Consider the following 18,879-nt stretch of genomic DNA (forward strand, 5'->3'; position numbering starts at 1 on the left):
AGGGATTTCACCTCAGACTTGGGGGTGAATCCCTAGGCCAAAGGCTCCCTAGGAGAGGGGCCTAGGCTTGGTTGCAGGAAGCTGTGCTGCAAATGTAAACAAGCTTGCCCTAACTAGGTGTGAGGGCCTATTGTCTATGCCCTGGAACCAGGCTAAGGTATAACATAGAAATGACACAGTATCCTAGTCCTGGGTGTGAGGTCCGTAGTCACAACGCCCTGGAACTGGTCTAAAGCATAACATAGAACTGACACAGTATCCTAGTCTTGAGTGTAAGGTCCGTAGTCACAACACCCTGGAACTGGTCTAAAGCATAACATAGAACTGACACAGTATTCTAGTCTTGGGCAGGGCCGGATTACCGACCAGGCAACAAAAGCAGCCGCTTGGGGCCCCATTCAGAGTCAAAGGGGCCCCATCAGCACATAAAGCAGCCCTCGCCATCCTGTCAGCGGTGGCTGGATGGTATAATAGTTAACCACCCTGGCGTTCTATTAAGATCGCCAGGGCAGCTGCCGGAGGTTTTTTTTTTAATAAAAAAAAAAACGATTTCATGCAGCCAACTGAAAGTTGGCTGCATGAAAGCCCACTAGAGGGCGCTCCTAACCCATATTTCTGATCGCCTCCGGCGATCCGCAGTAACAAGGAAGGCCGTAATGAGCGGCCTTCCTTGTTTCGTTTTGCTCGTCGCCATGGCGACGAGCGGAGTGACGTCATGGACGTCAGCCGACGTCCTGACGTCAGCCGCCTCCGATCCAGCCCTCAGCGCTGGCCGGAACTGTTTGTTCCGGCTGCGCAGGGCTCGGGCGGCTGGGGGGACCCTCTTTCGCCGCTGCACGCGGCTGATCGCCGCGCTGCGGCGGCGATCAGGCAGCACACGCGGCTGGCAAAGTGCCGGCTGCGTGTGCTGCTTTTTACAGCGAGCAAATCGGCCCAGCAGGGCCTGAGCGGCAGCCACCGGCGGTGATGGACGAGCTGAGCTCGTCCATACCGCTAAGGTGGTTAAAGGGACTCTGAGCAGTGCAGTAACTATGGAAAGATGCATATCATTTTAAAGCTCTCTTTCTCCTCTTTCCAATGATATATAAACCGCCGCCTTATGCCTTTTAGTTTTCGATACTTTCGCGATCGACATCGCGGCCACGACAATTTCGATCGCGAAAATAGCGAAAACTAAAAGGCGTAGGGTGGCAGTTTATCTATCATTGGAAAGAGGAGAAAGAGAGCTTCAAAATGATATGCATCTTTCCATAGTTACATTGTATTACACAGGACGACTTTTCTCTAAAGTCGGCAGCTCCATTCAGCAGAATGCAATAAAATATAAGCAACCCAGGGGGATATAATTACAAACCTCATGCTGGTAGGTGGGAGGATGTAATTAATTAGTTGTGGGTATGCTTAAAGGCATACCCACAGGCACTGCTTGGAGTCCCTTTAAGGGCTCTGCCTCTGACACAGAAGACCAGGGTTTGAATCTTGGCTCTGCCTGTTCAGTAAGCCAGCACCTATTCAGTAGGAGACCTTAGGAAAGTCTCTCTAACACTGCTACTGCGTATAGGGCACGTCCTAGTGGCTGCAGCTCTGGCGCTTTGAGCCCGCCAGGAGAAAAGCGCAATATAAATGTTATTTGTCTTGTCTTGTCTTGTCAAATGATGCCGTGCGCTGCTGATTGTCTTCAGAGCCAGGCTCTCCTCCTAGGTCCCCCTCCTGCTACTGTGCGCTCTGCCGCTGCCCACCCCTCCCTCCCTTCCCACAGAGAACCACAGCTGCAGCAAGAATGATAGCAGCAGATGGCAAAGGCTCACTCACCTATCCATGATCCAAACGATAGAGATCCTGTCATCTGAAACCCATCTGTCTCTTCTACAGTGCAGCCGCTCGCTCTGAACTTCCTGATTCTCACATCAGACAGGAAGTAGGAAGTAGTAATAGCAGTAGTAACAGAGCGGCAGCACTCTAGAGGAGACAGATGGGCTCCGGATGACGGGACCTCTATTGCTTGGATCGCAATAGGTGAATGTGAGTCATCTGGTGCTGTCATTCTCCCCCACTACGGCTGCCTTCTCTGCTGGACTATCGTATTCACTGGGATGGAGGCTGCATGGTGGCTGTCTAGTTTGGGAGGAAATCGGTTGTTCGGTGGTGGGGGTGGTTATGTAATTCTGTCTGGGGAACGGCTTCCGGTTTGACGGTGTCCAGAGCTTTTTGCTATTGCCAGGCTGGAGATGCAGGGGGAAAGTGCTGCTGCTGGCTGTGATATCTGGCGCCTCTTCACATGGGTGCCCCAACCCCTGAGTGCAAATGTCCCAGCCATTCATCTCTCACTCTGCATTTTGCCGCTGCTACTCCCTGCATTGTGCACCCACAGAGGAAAGCAGGCTGTTGCCCATAGCAACCAGTAGCTCGGCTGCCCCGGTGTGTGCGGCATGTTGCTGTGCAGCTGCATCTTCTGATTCTATTATGACATGATGGGGGGGGGGGGGCCCAAATCAGTTACTTTGCTTAGGGCCCCATTCAGCCTTAATCCGGCTCTGGTCTTGGGTGTGAGGTCCGTAGTCACAACACCCCGGAACTAGTCTATAGCATAACATAGCATTGATACAGTTTCCTAAGCTTGGGTGTGAGGTCCGTAGTCACAACACCCTGGAACTAGTCTATAGCATAACATCGCATCGACACAGTTTTCTAAGCTTGGGTGTGAGGTCTGTAGTCACAACACCCTGGAACTAGTCTATAGCATAACATAGCATAAGCATGAGAAAGTATTCTAGCTCAGTGTGGATTCCCAGGTCCTTCCTGGTTCAAACACACTGTTGGATCTGACTGAGGTCTGTGTGCTAACACATAAGCATTTGCAACGGCAGACGATGTGAGACTGTGGGACGAGTGGTTATATAGTGCAGCGCTGGCCAGCGTCGCCCAGTCCCTTCCAGCCAATCCGCATACAAACTTGGATCAGCTGACCAAGGAAGTCAGCTGATCCCTCTCTGCTTCCCATAAAGCTTCTTTCTCGCCACACGCGTGTATTCCTCAGCCTATGTGCACAGGAAGGCTGCACCAGGTCAGACACATACCGCCGGACTGCACGCGGAAACGGCCGCCAGCCGTCAGAGCACGCGGCGGCCATTCCGCAATCCTTTACAGTACCCCCCCCCCCCCAAAGAGTGGACTCCGGACACTCCCCACCAGACTTCCCAGGATGTAAGTCATGTAACTCTCTCCTCAATTCATCTGAGTGCATGTGGCACTCTGGTACCCAAGTTCTATCCTCCACACCATAACCTTTCCAGTGTACCAAATATTGCACAGAATTTTGCACCAGCCGGGAGTCCGGAATCTTTTCAACCTCATACTCGGGTTGGTCATCAACCAATACAGGGGGGGGGGGGAGTGGAATCCACCTGCACTGCCGGCTTGAGCAATGACACGTGGAATGATCTTACACCACGCATACTGGTAGGAAGATCAATGACATAGGTGACAGCATTAATTCTCTTGGTGACTGGAAACGGCCCAATAAATCTGGGCCCCAACTTGGGTGACATTTGCTTCAATGCCAGATGTCGCATAGACACCCAGACCAAATCTCCTGGTGAAAAGTCCCATTCAGCAGCGCGTCTCTTGTCGGCCTGCTTTTTCTGGGATTTGAAAGCCTTCCCCAAATTTGTTTTCACCAGAGCCCAAATTTGTTTCAACGCCAGCCGCCAATCCTCCAATGCTGGGAAAGGAGTAGATGCCACTGGTAAAGGAGCAAACTTAGGGGACCTCCCTGACACTACCTGAAAAGGGGAAAACCCAGAGGAAGAACTTTTCAGGTTATTGTGCGCAAACTCCGCGAAAGGTAAAAATTTTACCCAGTCGGTTTGTGCATCAGCCACGTAGCATCTGAGAAACTGTTCCATGGATTGGTTGACCCTCTCAGTCTGGCCATTCGTCTGTGAGTGGTAGCCTGATGAAAATGAAAGATCCATGCCCATAGAATGACAAAATGCCCTCCAGAACTTAGAAACTAATTGGACTCCCCTGTCTGACACCACATTCTCCGGAATGCCATGCAGCCGGAAAATGTGCTGGATGAAGAGGTTAGCCAGCTCTTGGGCGGAGGGGAGTCATTTCAGAGGGACAAAATGGGCCATCTTGCTGAATCTGTCTACCACCACACAGATGACAGTCATGTCTTCAGATCTGGGGAGTTCACCCACGAAATCCATGGACAGATGAGTCCACGGTTCATTTGGAACCAGAAAGGGCTGCAAAGTTCCCACCGGAGCCTGTCGGGAAGGTTTGCTCCTAGCACACACAGCACACTCTCTCACAAACTCCTTACAGTCTGTGGCCAACGATGGCCACCACGCACACCTGGAAAGGAGATCCTGTGTCCTGGTGGCCCCTGGATGACCAGCATTCTTATGGGAGTGAAACAGCTGTAAGAGCTGTAAGTGGAAAGGCAGGGGCACAAACAACACACCCTCGGGCTTTCCTTCTGGGACATCCTGCTGATATGGGGCCAGGGTGGCAGTCCAATCCCTCCAGGTCTCTGTGGCTGCCAAAACCACCTTCCGAGGCAGAATAGTCTCGGGTGCCAAGGGCTGTGCCGTCTCGGGCTCAAAACACCTGGACAAGGCATCAGCCTTAACGTTTTTACTACCAGGAGTATACGTAATTACAAAAGTGAATCTGGAAAAGAATAGTGACCACCGGGCCTGTCGGGGACTGAGTCTCTTAGCGTTCTCTATGTACCCTAAGTTTTTATGATCTGTGTAAACCGTAATAACATGTTCTGCTCCCTCTAACCAATGTCGCCATTCCTTAAAGGCTAACTTGATGGCCAGGAGTTCTCGGTTGCCTATATCGTAGTTTTTCTCCGCTGGGGAAAACGTACGGGAGAAGTAGGCGCAAGGATGAAGCTTACTCTGCAAACCAGAACGCTGAGACAGCACAGCCCCCACCCCCACTTCAGAGGCATTAACCTCTACTATGAACGGGAAGGTGACATCGACGTGTCTCAGAATAGGGGCAGAACAGAACAGTTTCTTTAGGGTATCAAAAGCCGTAAGAGCTTCCTCGGACCAGTGGTGAGTATCAGCCCCTTTCCTAGTAAGACTGGTAAGGGGTGCAACCACCGTAGAGTACCCTTTAATAAATCTCCTGTAGTAATTTGCAAAACCCAGAAATCTCTGGAGGCCCTTCAGACCTACAGGCTGTGGCCAGTCCAATACCGCAGAGACTTTCCCAGGGTCCATAGAGAGGCCCGAGGTAGATATTACATACCCCAGAAACGTAACAGAGGTCACCTCAAAAATGCACTTTTCCAGTTTGGCATATAATTGATTCTGTCTTAGTCTTTCCAGCACATACTTGACATGTCTCCGATGTTCGGCAAGAGTGGCTGAAAAGACTAGTATATCATCAAGATATACTAATGCAAATTTACCCAAAATTGGTCTGAAAACCTCGTTAATCAACTCCTGGAAGACGGCCGGGGCGATGCACAACCCGAAGGGAATCACTAAGTACTCGTAATGCCCATCGGGTGTATTAAAGGCCGTCTTCCACTCGCCACCGTCCCTGATACGCACCAGGTTGTATGCACCCCTTAAGTCCAATTTCGAGAAAATTTTAGCATTGGTGATCTGGGAGAATAAATCGTCAATCAGGGGTAGCGGGTAACGATTTTTCACAGTGATCTTATTTAGACCCCGATAGTCTATGCAGGGACGGAGGCCTCCATCTTTTTTTTTAACAAAAAAGAACCCAGCGCCCGCAGGTGACCGGGAGGGGCGGATAAAACCCTTAGCTAAATTTTCTTTGATGTACTCCTGCATTGCCAACTTCTCTGGCCCGGACAGGTTATAAAGGTGACCCCTAGGAGGCATACAACCAGACCTTAATTCAATCGGACAATCAAAGGGACGGTGAGGGGGTAGTCTGTCTGCTGACTTCGGACAAAAGACATCAGCAAAATCTTTATACTGCTCTGGCAATCCTTCCACCTGAATTCTGGTGTTACCCATGGTTACCTTCGCCAAACAATGATGATAACAGCGGGTAGACCAGCTCGTTAGCTGACCAGAGGCCCAATCAATCTGAGGGGCGTGAAGTCGCAACCATGGCAGACCAAGGATGACAGTGGAAGTTGCCATTCGTAACACAAAAAACTGCAGACTCTCTCTATGTAAAACCCCTATGGTGACCCCCAACTCCGGAGTCTGAGACAGAGGGTATTTACTCTGCAGAGGAGAGTCATCCACCGCCAGAGCTGGGACAAGGTCCTTAAGCACCCAAGGCTGAGACACCAAAGTGCGCCCCTCCATCCCTCCCCCCCAGCCGTCACACACTGATTGCTACTAGACTAAGAGGCGCCCCAGGGCCCCCAACCTCCCTAATACCTTAATCTCTAATTATCTGACTTGCAGTCACTGCCATGTATCCCCTTTTCCTATTTCTTTCTGCTTCAAACACAATTGGGAATGACAACTGAATGAATTGTGCGCCCCCTCCTACACTGCGCCCTGAGGCTGGAGCCTCTCCAGCCTCTGCCTCGGCCCGGCCCTTATGATTCAATGGGACCATAGGAATTCCCAGTTTTTTAACAAAATCAAAGTCAAGAAAATTGGCGGCCGAGTCAGAGTCGACAAAGGCCTCAGTAGAAACTGTCTGGTCCTCCCATGAAATGGTGCATGGGAGGAGGAGTCGATCGTCTTTGAGAGGTAAACTCTGTGCGCCTAGGGTGTTATCGCTGACCACTCCTAGGCGACAGCATTTCCCGACTTTTTGGGACAGTTCTGTGCTTTATGACCCTCCTCTGCACAGTACAAGCAGAGTTGTTCAGTTTTTCTACGAGTCTGCTCGACCCGGGACAATTTTGAACGTCCAATCTGCATGGGTTCAGGGGGAGGTAACGTAGGTGGCGAGGAAGCATAGGAAACACATCTCACACTACTCCTGCCCCGACTTTGTCTCTGATACCGTAGGCAACGGTCCACTCTGATCGCTAGAGAAATGGCTTCATCAATAGTTTTTGGCTCAGGATATCCCAACATCAGATTAGACACTGCATCTGATAATCCTGACAAGAAACAATCCAACAATGCAAATGAGCCCCATCTAGCTGATACCGCCCACTTCCTGAACTCAGCTGCATAAGTCTCTACCGAATCTTTGCCTTGCTGCAACATCTTAAGCTTCCGCTCAGCGGTCGAGGAAAAGTCTGGATCATCGTAAATTATAGCAACAGAAGTCAGGGCCCCATCCCCTGGTTGAAGGCCATATGCCCAGGTCTGGGAATCCCCAGTCAACAGTGTTTTAATAAAGATAATTCACTGTGCGGCAGTACCTGAAGTATTAGGTCTCAACTCAAAGTAAGATAACACTCGATTTTTAAAGTTTCGAAAGTCAGATCTATGACCAGAAAATTTCTCGGGCACAGGCATGCGTAAGTCTGTAACAAGAGGGGATCGCACTGCATTAACAGTCGTCTGAAGGGCTTGTGTAGACCCAGACAAGGCATTGATCTGGGTCTGATGAATATCCAGCACGCTGATGCAATTCTCCACCGAGGTGGTGAGTGCAAGCAGACGACTGTCAAGTGTGTCCATATTGTTTTGGTCTGCCGTTCTGTAACGATTGGTGTCAACACGCAGAGAGAATCTGATTATTAGTGATCTGCAGATTCACCAGTAATGCAGATATACACCAGATTATGAATGATCTGCAGAATCACTAATAATCCAGGTATGTCTAACCTCTGGACACCTGAGATATGAGTGTACAGTGTAACAGTAGCACTTTGAGAGAGAACCGCCAGAGGAACTGGAGGTATGAAGAAGAAGGGATTTCACCTCAGACTGTGGGTGAATCCCTAGGCCAAAGGCTCCCTAGGAGAGGGGCCTAGGCTTGGTTGCAGGAAGCCCTGCTGCTAATATAAACAGGCTTGCCCTAACTAGGTGTGAGGGCCTATTGTCTATGCCCTGGAACCGGGCTAAGGTATAACATAGAAATGACACTGTATCCTAGTCTTGGGTGTGAGGTCCATAGTCACAACACCCTGGAACTGCTCTAAAGCATAACATAGAACTGACACAGTATCCTAGTCTTGGGTGTGAGGTCCGTAGTCACAACACCCTGGAACTGGTCTAAAGCATAACATAGAACTGACACAGTATCCTAGTCTTGGGCGAGAGGTCCGTAGTCACAACACCCTAGAACTGGTCTAAAGCATAACATAGAACTAACACAGTATTCTAGTCTTGGGCGTGAGGTCCGTAGTCACAACACCCTGGAACTAGTCTATAGCATAACATAGCATTGATACAGTTTCCTAAGCTTGGGTGTGAGGTCCGTAGTCACAACACCCTGGAACTAGTCTATAGCATAACATTGCATCGACACAGTTTCCTAAGCTTGGGTGTGAGGTCCGTAGTCACAACCCCCTGGAACTAGTCTATAGCATAACATAGCATAAGCATGAGAAAGTATTCTAGCTCAGTGTGGATCCCAGGTCCTTCCTGGTTCAAACACACTGTTGGATCTGACTGAGATCTGTGTGCTAACACATAAGCATTTGCAACGACAGACGATGTGAGACTGAGGGACGAGTGGTTATATAGTGCAGCGCTGGCCAGCGCCGCCCAGTCCCTTCCAGCCAATCCGCATACAAACTTGGATCAGCTGACCAAGGAAGTCAGCTGATCCCTCTCTGCTTCCCATAAAGCTTCTGTCTCGCCGCGCGCGTGTATTTCTCAGCCTATGTGCACAGGAAGGCTGCACCAGGTCAGACACATGTCGCCGCGCGTAAACCGCCGGACTGGACGCGGAAACGGCAGAGCACGCAGCGGCCATTCCACAATCCTTTACAAAATGTATGTGTTGTATTCATTTACTCTAGTTAAGTTTGTGCTCTATCCACTATTTCTGTCTGCACGAGTAATGACTAGATCTAGGTCATTATTACTGTTTCAATCAATGTGGCCTGGCAAAAAATAAACTAGCTGGCAGCGGGGGACTGGAGCAGCAGTGAGTGACTACGAGGGCACAGGATGGCTTCATGGGGCTGGTGGAAGCTCCAGATAAGTGAAACTCATTTTTTGCCTGATAATTCCTTTATGGGGCCAAAGCGACGCGGTCCTAAATGAGTTAAGGGCTATAGCCCACTAGAGCAATTTTAGCCACACTTTGGAAGCGCCAGAAATCACAGGCAGTTCCAAAAGCCCTAGGCTAATTGAAGTCAATGGAGTGAAGCTCCTAGAGCGATTGCAATTTGCCAAAATCGCAAACACATAACCAGCAGCTTTTTTGAAGCGATTCAATACAGGAAAGTGATGTTCCAAAACTGCTTTGGAATCACTTGTTTTTAAAGAGAGCCCGAGGTGGGCTCAAAAAATAAAAATAAAAAATAAAAAAAAGTAGGCTACCCGCAGGGCTTAGTGGATCAGGTAGCCACAAAAAACGCCGCTCCCCGTCGCTCCCGTCACTTTCACTTTCGTGACCTCGGGGTCAGGACGCTGCACTGAGGGACTGTGCGTCTCTCATAGCGTGCAGGGAGACGGTGGAGCGGCAGGAGGTGGGGCCAGGAATGGCAGCTCAGGAAACCCCGCAGGAACGCAGCTGGCGGGCGTTTGACACAGGAAATTCCTCTCCCGCCCTGTTTACCTCAGAGTTAGTGACAAATCTTGTCACTAAATGCGAGGGGCTATAGTGTGGCGGGGGGGGGGGGGGGGGGGTTTGTCAGAGAGCAGTGGTTGGGGGACACAAAGCCATGTCATTAGGCAAAGGACATGCCTCTGTGACCTCTCTGCCCCCGAAGATCCACCTCAGGTTCTCTTTAAGTTGCAAAATCACTTTCAGCATTTTCAGAGATTTTGCAAATGCAAGTGAGCGCCAAGCCTAATGCTGGGAACACATGATGCAATTTCCTGCCCTATCCACGGGAATCGAGTGATTATTTCTGGCATGTCCGATACGTTTTTGATCGAGAAAGGGACGATTTTGTGAAGTTATCATTGGAAAATTGATCCCTTTATCGATCGGGAGCAGTTCGGACATGTACACACGATACAACTTCTTGTCCGATCACCCGTCGATCGGATGGGAAATTGCATCGTGTGTTCCCAGCATAAAAGGTTTATTACAGATAACGCGGCTAACAGATTAGGTGAAACTATTCATGAGATTTTGGTTATCAACTCTATTGTGAAAAATGCAACAAAGCTTGCAGAGCTGGATTTAGAAATCTCATTCATTGTTGATGATGATTGAATAAAGCTCTAAGCACAAAATATGTTGTAACCACTTTTCTTAGCCAACTGAGCGAGGTCCAGCAGACACTGATGCAATAATAATTTAGAAATCCTCCACATACAGTTTGTAGCAGTGTAGACAGGTCGTTAGTGCTACCAACAATTTACTAAGTTGCCAATATATAACCAAAACTCTAATTTTGCTGATCAGCAAAAATACTATTATGGACCTGATATGAGAACCACCCCCAACTTCCAATACTGTTCTTGTGAGTAACTGGGAATTTGTGGATAATGGATAAATAAATAGATAAATAAATAAATAAATTAAATAAATAAATAGAATAAATAAATAGATAAATAAATGAATTAGATAAATAGATAAATAAAGGAGTTAATATGGTTAATAAATTAATTAGTATGTTAAGAAAATTGATAAATACTGTATATTTCTGCGTATAAGACTACTTTTGAACCCTTGAAAATCTTCTGAAAAGTTGGGGGTCGTCTTATACGCCGAGTATCATTGATGCTGGGTGATACCCCCTATCCTGTTACCGTCTCTCAGATCTTGCTGCTGAGGACTGTAGTGAAGCGGCGCAGGCGCATATGTGTGAGTTCTGAGAGGCAGTGAGGGAGGTAAATAGGATACAAAGGTGGGCCAGAGGGGTGAAAGAGGCGTATTTTATGGGCACAGCGCAATCTATTCTTTCATACTGCTCTGATAAACAGGTAGACAAGGAGAGCTGACCAATCCACTTAGGGAGAGAGAGAGTTCACCAATCCAACCAGTCAATTGACTATATACTGTTATATACTGGGTACCACATACAGTACAGCACCAGTAAGTGATTTTTTTTTTTAATTTGGTGTACTTTGGAAGAGGGGTAGTCTTATACGGCGAGTATATCACAAACTCTATATTTTAACTGAAAAAGTTGGGAGGTCGTCTTATACACCCAGTCGTCTTATACGCCGGAATATACGGTAGTTCATAAACAAGTGCCAAAAATGGATTAGCCTAATGGATTTGTCTTCTGCTCATACAGGTAAGTTAAAAAGAAAAATATCAGTTCAAAAAAGTTCTTGTGTTCTCTGTGTATAAACTTTGTAGACAGTGACAGTTCTCTTTTTCTTTGTACAGGGTAATCCAAACACCATCAGCGGAGTCACTTAATAGGTAATTAACCCATAACATTCATTTATGCTGATAAATGTCCATGTTAATTATTTCTCCTTTTTCTCTTTCAGGAACCCAGATGGATGACCCGCTCTGACAGTGAGTTTTCTTTTATTTCTTAATATCCCTGAATCATCTTATTCATACAACCAAGAAAAGGGTAAAAGGGTTCTCTTTCTTGGAAATATAGGGATGTAGCACACGAGGAAATACAATATATATTCAGCAGACAGGACACAGCATTAGCTCCTTACGCATGTACAAGGAACAGGGACATGTTTCAGCCATCTCTCTTATGGCATCCTATTAATGTTGGGCGAACAGTGTTCGCCACTGTTCGGGTTCTGCAGAACATCACCCTGTTCGTGTGATGTTCGAGTTCGGCCGAACACCTGATGGTGTTCGGCCAAACTGTTCGGCCATATGGCCGAACTAAGAGCGCATGGCCGAACGTTCCCCGAACGTTCGGCTAGCGCTGTGATTGGCCGAACGGGTCACGTGGTTCGGACCCGAACGGCGCTCTGATTGGCCGAACGGGTCACGTGGTTCGGGTAAATAAATACCCGATCCACGTCATTTCTCCGCCATTTGTCTGTGGGTTTAGCTTTGGGTAGGCAGGCAGGGTAGTTCTCTCTCCAGCCAGGCTAGCCAGGGTCCCCCCAGTCATTGTGTCGCTGCTGGGAACAGTAGTACACCGCTCACCCTGTATAGCATTGTGCTCTGTGTCGCTGCTGGGAATAGTAGTACACCGCTCACCCACCACTGTATAGCATTGTGTTTACTGCCACTCTGTGTCTCTGCTGGGAACAGTAGTACACCGCTCACCCACCACTGTATAGCATTGTGCTCTGTGTTGCTGCTGGGAACAGTAGTACACCGCTCACCCACCCACCACTGTATAGCATTGTGCTCTGTGTCGCTGCTGGGAACAGTAGTACACCGCTCACCCACCACTGTATAGCATTGTGCTCTGTGTCGCTGCTGGGAACAGTAGTACACCGCTCACCCACCCACCACTGTATAGCATTGTGCTCTGTGTCGCTGCTGGGAACAGTAGTACACCGCTCACCCACCACTGTATAGCATTGTGCTCTGTGTCGCTGCTGGGAATAGTAGTACACCGCTCACCCACCACTGTATAGCATTGTGCTCTGTATCGCTGCTGGGAACAGTAGTACACCGCTCACCCACCACTGTATAGCATTGTGCTCTGTGTCGCTGCTGGGAACAGTAGTACACCGTTCACCCACCACTGTATAGCATTGTGCTCTGTGTCGCTGCTGGGAACAGTAGTACACCAGTCATACCCACACTATATAGCATTGTGTTTACTGCCACTCTTTGTCTCTGCTGGGAACAGTAGTACACCGCTTACCCACCACTGTATAGCATTGTGCTCTGTGTCGCTGCTGGGAATAGTAGTACACCGCTCACCCACCACTGTATAGCATTGTGCTCTGTGTCGCTGCTGGGAACAGTAGTACACTGCTCACCCACCACTGTATAGCATTGTGCTCTGTGTCGCTGCTGGGAACAGTAGTACACCGCTCCCCCACACTATATAGCATTGTGTTTACTGCCACTCTGTGTCTCTGCTGGGAACAGTAGTACACCGCTCACCCGCCACTGTATAGGATTGGTTGTTGTGTCTCAAAGCGTGGCCTTCTCCTCCTGCGCCGCCCTCCTCCTGTTTCATCACGTGTGCTGCTGCTGGGTTAGCGTTACCGGTCCCTTTTCCTGGAACCTCTCATCTGTATTACATTTATGACTGCATGCCGACAAAAAGCAAATTGCTATCCGCACGCTTCTTGTCCTCATGCAAGGCCTGGGTTGTTGTGTCTCAAAGCGGGGCCTTCTCCTCCTGCGCCGCCCTCCTCCTGTTCCATCACGTGTGCTGCTGCTGGGTTAGCGTTACCGGTCCCTTTTCCTGGAACCTCTCATCTGTATTACATTTATGACTGTATGCCGACAAAAAGCAAATTGCTATCCGCACGCTTCTTGTCCTCATGCAAGGCCTGGGTTGTTGTGTCTCAAAGCGTGGCCTTCTCCTCCTGCGCCGCCCTCCTCCTGTTCCATCACGTGTACTGCTGCTGGGTTAGCATTACCGGTCCCTTTTCCTGGAACCTCTCATCTGTATTACATTTATGACTGCATGCCGACAAAAAGCATGTTACCTGTGCAAAGAAAACAGACATTTCCCGCATTTAAAAGACAGTTTTCCCTTTGAAACTTTAAAGAGAATCTGTATTGTTAAAATCGCACAAAAGTAAACATACCAGTGCGTTAGGGGACATCTCCTATAACCCTCTGTCACAATTTCGCCACTCCTCGCCGCATTAAAAAAAACAGTTTAAAAACAGTTTTAAAAAGTTTTAAAAAGTTTGTTTATAAACAAACAAAATGGCCACCAAAACAGGAAGTAGGTTGATGTACAGTATGTCCACACATAGAAAATACATCCATACACAAGCAGGCTGTATACACCCTTCCTTTTGAATCTCAAGAGATCATTGTGTGTTTCTTCCCCCCTGCAGTTCTCATGCACTGAAGTTTCAGGCTGCTTGTTTTTCTCCTGCAAACAGCTTTGCCCTTGTCTGTAATTCTTCAGTATGTGAAAGCCCAGCCAGCTCAGAGGACGATTTATCCAGCTTGTAAAAGATAAGAGAGAAGAGAGAAGCTGCTCTAATCTAAATAATACACAGGCAGTGTGCATAAAGGGGCCTGGAAGGGTGAGTTCATAGCAGGACCACAACACTGAAGAACTTGGCAGCCTTCCAAACACAGGCCGACAAGTCTGACAGGGGAAAGATACATTGATTTATTACAGAGATAGTGATAGCAGAAAGTGCTGCAGTAAAGCAGAACACATTAGAATAGCTTTTGGAACTAGTAGGATGATAAAAAACAGGATGCAATTTTTGTTACGGAGTCTCTTTAAAATCGATTTTCTCAAAACTATAAGCCTTTTTTGCTATTTTTTTTTTCCTCTTGTACCCACTCCCAAGGTGCACATACCCTGTAAATTTGGGGTATGTAGCATGTTAGGAGGCTTTAAAAAACACGAAAGTTCGGGTCCCCATTGACTTCCATTATGTTCGGAGTTCGGCTCGAACACCCGAACATCGCGGCCATGTTCGGCCTGTTCGGCCCGTTCGGCCCGAACATCTAGATGTTCGCCCAACACTACCTCCTATATGTGAGCCACTTACTGTATGTACAGCAATTAGGATATATGCAGTTCTTAGGGGTTAAGTAAGTTCAGCTCTCAGTAAGGCTACAATCATTTTCTAGATAGAAGAATTGACCTTCTAGTGAGGTTCAAAGAAAATAAAAAAGAAAAATATTTCTTAATCTTTCACACAGTCACAAAAGTCAAAATGCCGCAAAGATATATATACTGTATATATATATATATATATATATATATATATATATATATATATATATATATATATATGAAAAATAAGTTCCAGGAAAAATACGAAATAATCCTTCAAAGGCAGACAAGCCATTCTTATTTCACTGTTTCACCAAAAATATACTCTCTGTTTGAGAACGCTGTCCTAGCTGTTTTCAGGGGTCTTATGCTGAAAGTACTTCCTCTCTGTGCCACTGGCTGGCTGGATAACAAAACAAAATATCATATATACTCATCAACTTGATATTCCCTCTGTTCTAGCGGCTGTATTACTGTCCCCCCTCTCTCATATCTTGCTGGCTCTTTGCTGCCCGGAATACTGCTCACATTCCTTCTTCTGTCTTGTCAGCCCTGGAGTGATTGATGGCTGGAGGTAGAGGAGATTAGCCAAGAATTCCCCTTCCTAGTGCGGTCCCTCATTCAGGTGCGTCGCTGTGTCCATCTGCTCCCTCTCACCCCCGCATCCTAACTGTGCCATCATCCCCTTTAGAGAGCCATTTACCTCACCTCTGAACGGCTCCCTGCGCGCGCATCCCATCCTGTAACCTCACGATATCTGCGCGACCGGCCCTCGCATCCCCCGAGCCTCCTTCCCGCGCGTCTCGGTTGCTTAGCAACCTGGAGGAGTGCATGCGTCAATAGCTACGCGTGCGCTCGCTCCCTCTCCTCCCTGCAGCCATCAAAGCCTGTCTGTCCCCTCACACACACACCCAGGGCCGTTTCTTGGGCAGTGCGGACAGGGCGACCGCCCTGGGCGCAAACCAGCAAGCAGAAGGGGGACGCAGGCAGAAGGACATAACTGCTAGGGAGCTGTTGACGTGTGGTGCAGCCAACTAAAAGAAGAAAGAAGATTACCAGTGCGATCACCTTCCTTGACTCCTCCTGAGCTGTGTGCGTCCAACGTCAAGTCATCATCACGTCACCACCGCGTGATGACACCTGATGTCCTGTACCGGTACTGCAGGCTGTCAGTATGCGGTGCCCATGGAGGAGATGGCTTTCCGGGCTCTCGTCACCTGTGTGCTTTCCTGGTCCCTGTTTCCTCCTGGATGAGTGGCTGGTCAATAGTAAGTAGGCAGATCTACTTGTGACCTATGGGTGTGTGAATATTCCTAAAGAGTAAGGGTTCGCGAGTCCACGGGGTGGGGGGAAGGGGGCGCAGTTTTTACACCCTCGCCCTGGGTGCAATTTAGCCTAGAAACTGCCCCAGCAGCCAGTTCCCCCCACACAGGCTACAATGTTAAAGAGACTCTGTAACAATTTTTTCAGCCTTAGTTCTTCTATCCTATGAGTTCCTATGCCTGTTCTAATGTGCTGGGGCTTACTGCAGCTCTTCCTAATTACACTGTCTCTGTAATAAATCAATGTATCTTTCCTCTGTCCTGTTTGTCGGGCTAAGGCTTTGATTGTGTGGAATGTGCAGGGCTGCTTGTGATTGGTAGAAGCGATACACACCCTCTGCAGGCCCCCTGCATACTCACACACTATGCTTAGCTGAGCCTATTAGAAGCTGGTTAGTTTGTTTGTAAACATTGCCTAAAACTGTTAATTACAAGCCAGGATTGCAGCAGAGAGTGGCAGAAACAGCACAGAGGGGCACAGGAGAAAATAAGGAATAGAATGGTATGCTTTTTAGTGTAAGAATATTAGAGTACAGATTCTCTTTAAGATATAGTACACACTCCAGCAACACTGCATGTGGATATTCTGTGCTTTCTTATTTGCTCTGACTAATTACTTGCCAAATGTATACATAAATTGCACCATGTCTGTCCTCAAACAAAATACCTTTGCTCTACAAGGCCATCATATCACTTAACATTGAAAGAAAACTGTTTTTTAGGAGGAACATTGTAGAACTCCAGAGTCCCAGCTCTGGATATCAGTAAAGCAGTTTATAACTTTCCTCTCCCACGTCTCTTGGCAAGAGTGCTTAAACATTGTGCAATCTTTTTTTTTTCTTTCTTGGTATTAGCTGAGCTTTATTTGAACCACACCCACCACGGCTATGCAGAAATTTTGTATTGTACAGCAGAGTGATTGCTGACTCTATGATGTACTGGAAAACTTGTGGCAGAAGTTTTAGGTATGGCATAAAGTAGAGAATGGATTACATGATTCTCTGCTGAATATGTTCAGTTTGAGTCATCCTGTGGGGGGTTACTCTTCCTGCCGCGCCTCATGATTCACTATGACAGCAATGTGTCAGAGGCTACAGAGCAAAGAATTTCTGCAGAAAGAGGCATACCCCTTTGTGGAACAGATTGCAGTATCATAAACTTGAAGTGTAAGCTAAGTAAACATTTAATGCAAGAATGCTGCTCTTACTTCTGTAATACTGTATAATCATTGTTAAGCACTATTATGATACTTGATCCAAAATACTACAAATTGATTTCCCCTACTTTAAACATCTGCAACATATTTGGGATTTCAAGAATACACATTATATTGCACTCCAGTGTTTCTCAGCACAAAAACATTGTATTGTAACAACAGGAAACGAATTTGCCTATGTGGAGTGAAAGCTCTGGATACCATAGAGCCTTCCTGGTCCTTCCTCCATCCCGTCTCTCCAGCATCATACCTCGTTGATATAATTTGACCTGCTAGGTTGAATACCTTTTCTGCACTCCTCAGGCATCCTTTGGATGTACTTGTGTCCCTGAGCACAACCGAAGAAGAGTGCATTCTTCTGAGCCTGGGCAGAGTGCAGTACAGATGTGCCTGTCTTCAGAAGCATTTGGGGATGCAAGTACTTCCAAAGGCTGCCCGAGGAGTACTGAAGACACAGACGGTTGCAGCACAGGGGACAGCACTGGAACGACTGACCAGACAGAACTGAAAAAGCTCTATGGTACCCACAGTCTTCCTTCTGCATAGGTATGCATCTAAACGGAAGCGAGTTTCCTCACGTCAGGATTGTAGTAACTGCAACATAAACTTCACAGAAGTAATGCTAAACAAACACACACAACATCCTTTGGTGTTGATGAAAAGTTATTACTGTACTGCTACTCACAAGAAAGGTCACACTCTGGACCTTATATTCCATACTGGTCTGTCAATAGGTAGTGTGGAAATTAATCCTGTTGTATGGTCAGACCCAGTGGCTTAGCTAAGGAGCTGTGGGCCCCGATGCAAGTTTTACAGTGGGGCCCCTCAAGCACTCTATACATAACTATTGATACGGTGCACCAAAACCTGCCAAGGCAACTACAGTGTCAGAGGTGCAAGAAGGGGGTGGGGAACAGTTTGTTATTGATTACCACTATTCAAAGTATTTATAGAAGTAATTATTATGAGCACAGGACCAACAAAGAGCTAATACTATGGTTGAGGGAGGGCCTCTCGGGGCCCCTCTGGCCCAAGGGCCCCGATGCAGTCGCAACCTCTGCACCCCTATTGCTACGACCCTGGTCAGACCATCACACTATTCACTTCTCCCTCTCAATACCAGCTGTCAAATACCAGTTCAATAACCAAATAAAATATCGCCGCTTAAAAAGGGGCTAACACCGCAACATATCCGAGATAACCTCAGATTTGATGAATTGACAGACTTCAGCTTGGACCCTGATACTCTGGTTTTTAAATACAACAAATGTTTGTCCTCCACCTTTGAGACCATTGCTCCTCTGCGCACCAAATATCTTACTCCACTCCATCATGCACAGTGGTTTGATAACTCTATAAAAGAGCTGAAAAGACTAGGCCGAAAACTTGGAAGACTGTGGCACAAATCTCAGTCCCCTGAAGACAAACATGCCTTAATCCTCCTCTTGAAGAACTACCGAAAGGTAATCACTGAGAAAAAGTCATCCTTTCTATCACATGAGTTTGCAAATTAAGTTAATAAACCAGCCTAACTGTTCCGCACAGTGGAAAAAATCTGCAACCCGGCATGCAAAAAATTTAAAATCCAGTGTACAAAGGACTTCTGTGACCAATTTGCCCATTTCTTCTCAGACAAAGTCTCCGCTATACGGTCCGCCATCCAATTTACAGCACCTGAGCCTAATATAGTGCCAAAGACCATT

At 47.5% G+C, this 18,879-nt stretch overlaps 1 long non-coding RNA gene across 1 annotated transcript in view; it reads left to right on the forward strand.

Annotated features, from left to right (window-relative positions):
* The window catches only part of LOC137537633 (uncharacterized), a 364,959-nt gene that overhangs the window by 167,573 nt on the left and 178,507 nt on the right, over positions 1–18,879 (forward strand). Inside the window, exons 4-5 of the long non-coding RNA XR_011024635.1 lie at positions 11,386–11,421; positions 11,493–11,520. This is a non-coding gene — a long non-coding RNA (uncharacterized lncRNA). The remainder of the gene's footprint in view (positions 1–11,385; positions 11,422–11,492; positions 11,521–18,879) is intronic.

This window comes from Hyperolius riggenbachi, chromosome 11 (genome assembly GCF_040937935.1).
Source record: "Hyperolius riggenbachi isolate aHypRig1 chromosome 11, aHypRig1.pri, whole genome shotgun sequence".
In the NCBI taxonomy this organism is placed as follows: Eukaryota; Metazoa; Chordata; class Amphibia; order Anura; family Hyperoliidae; genus Hyperolius; species Hyperolius riggenbachi.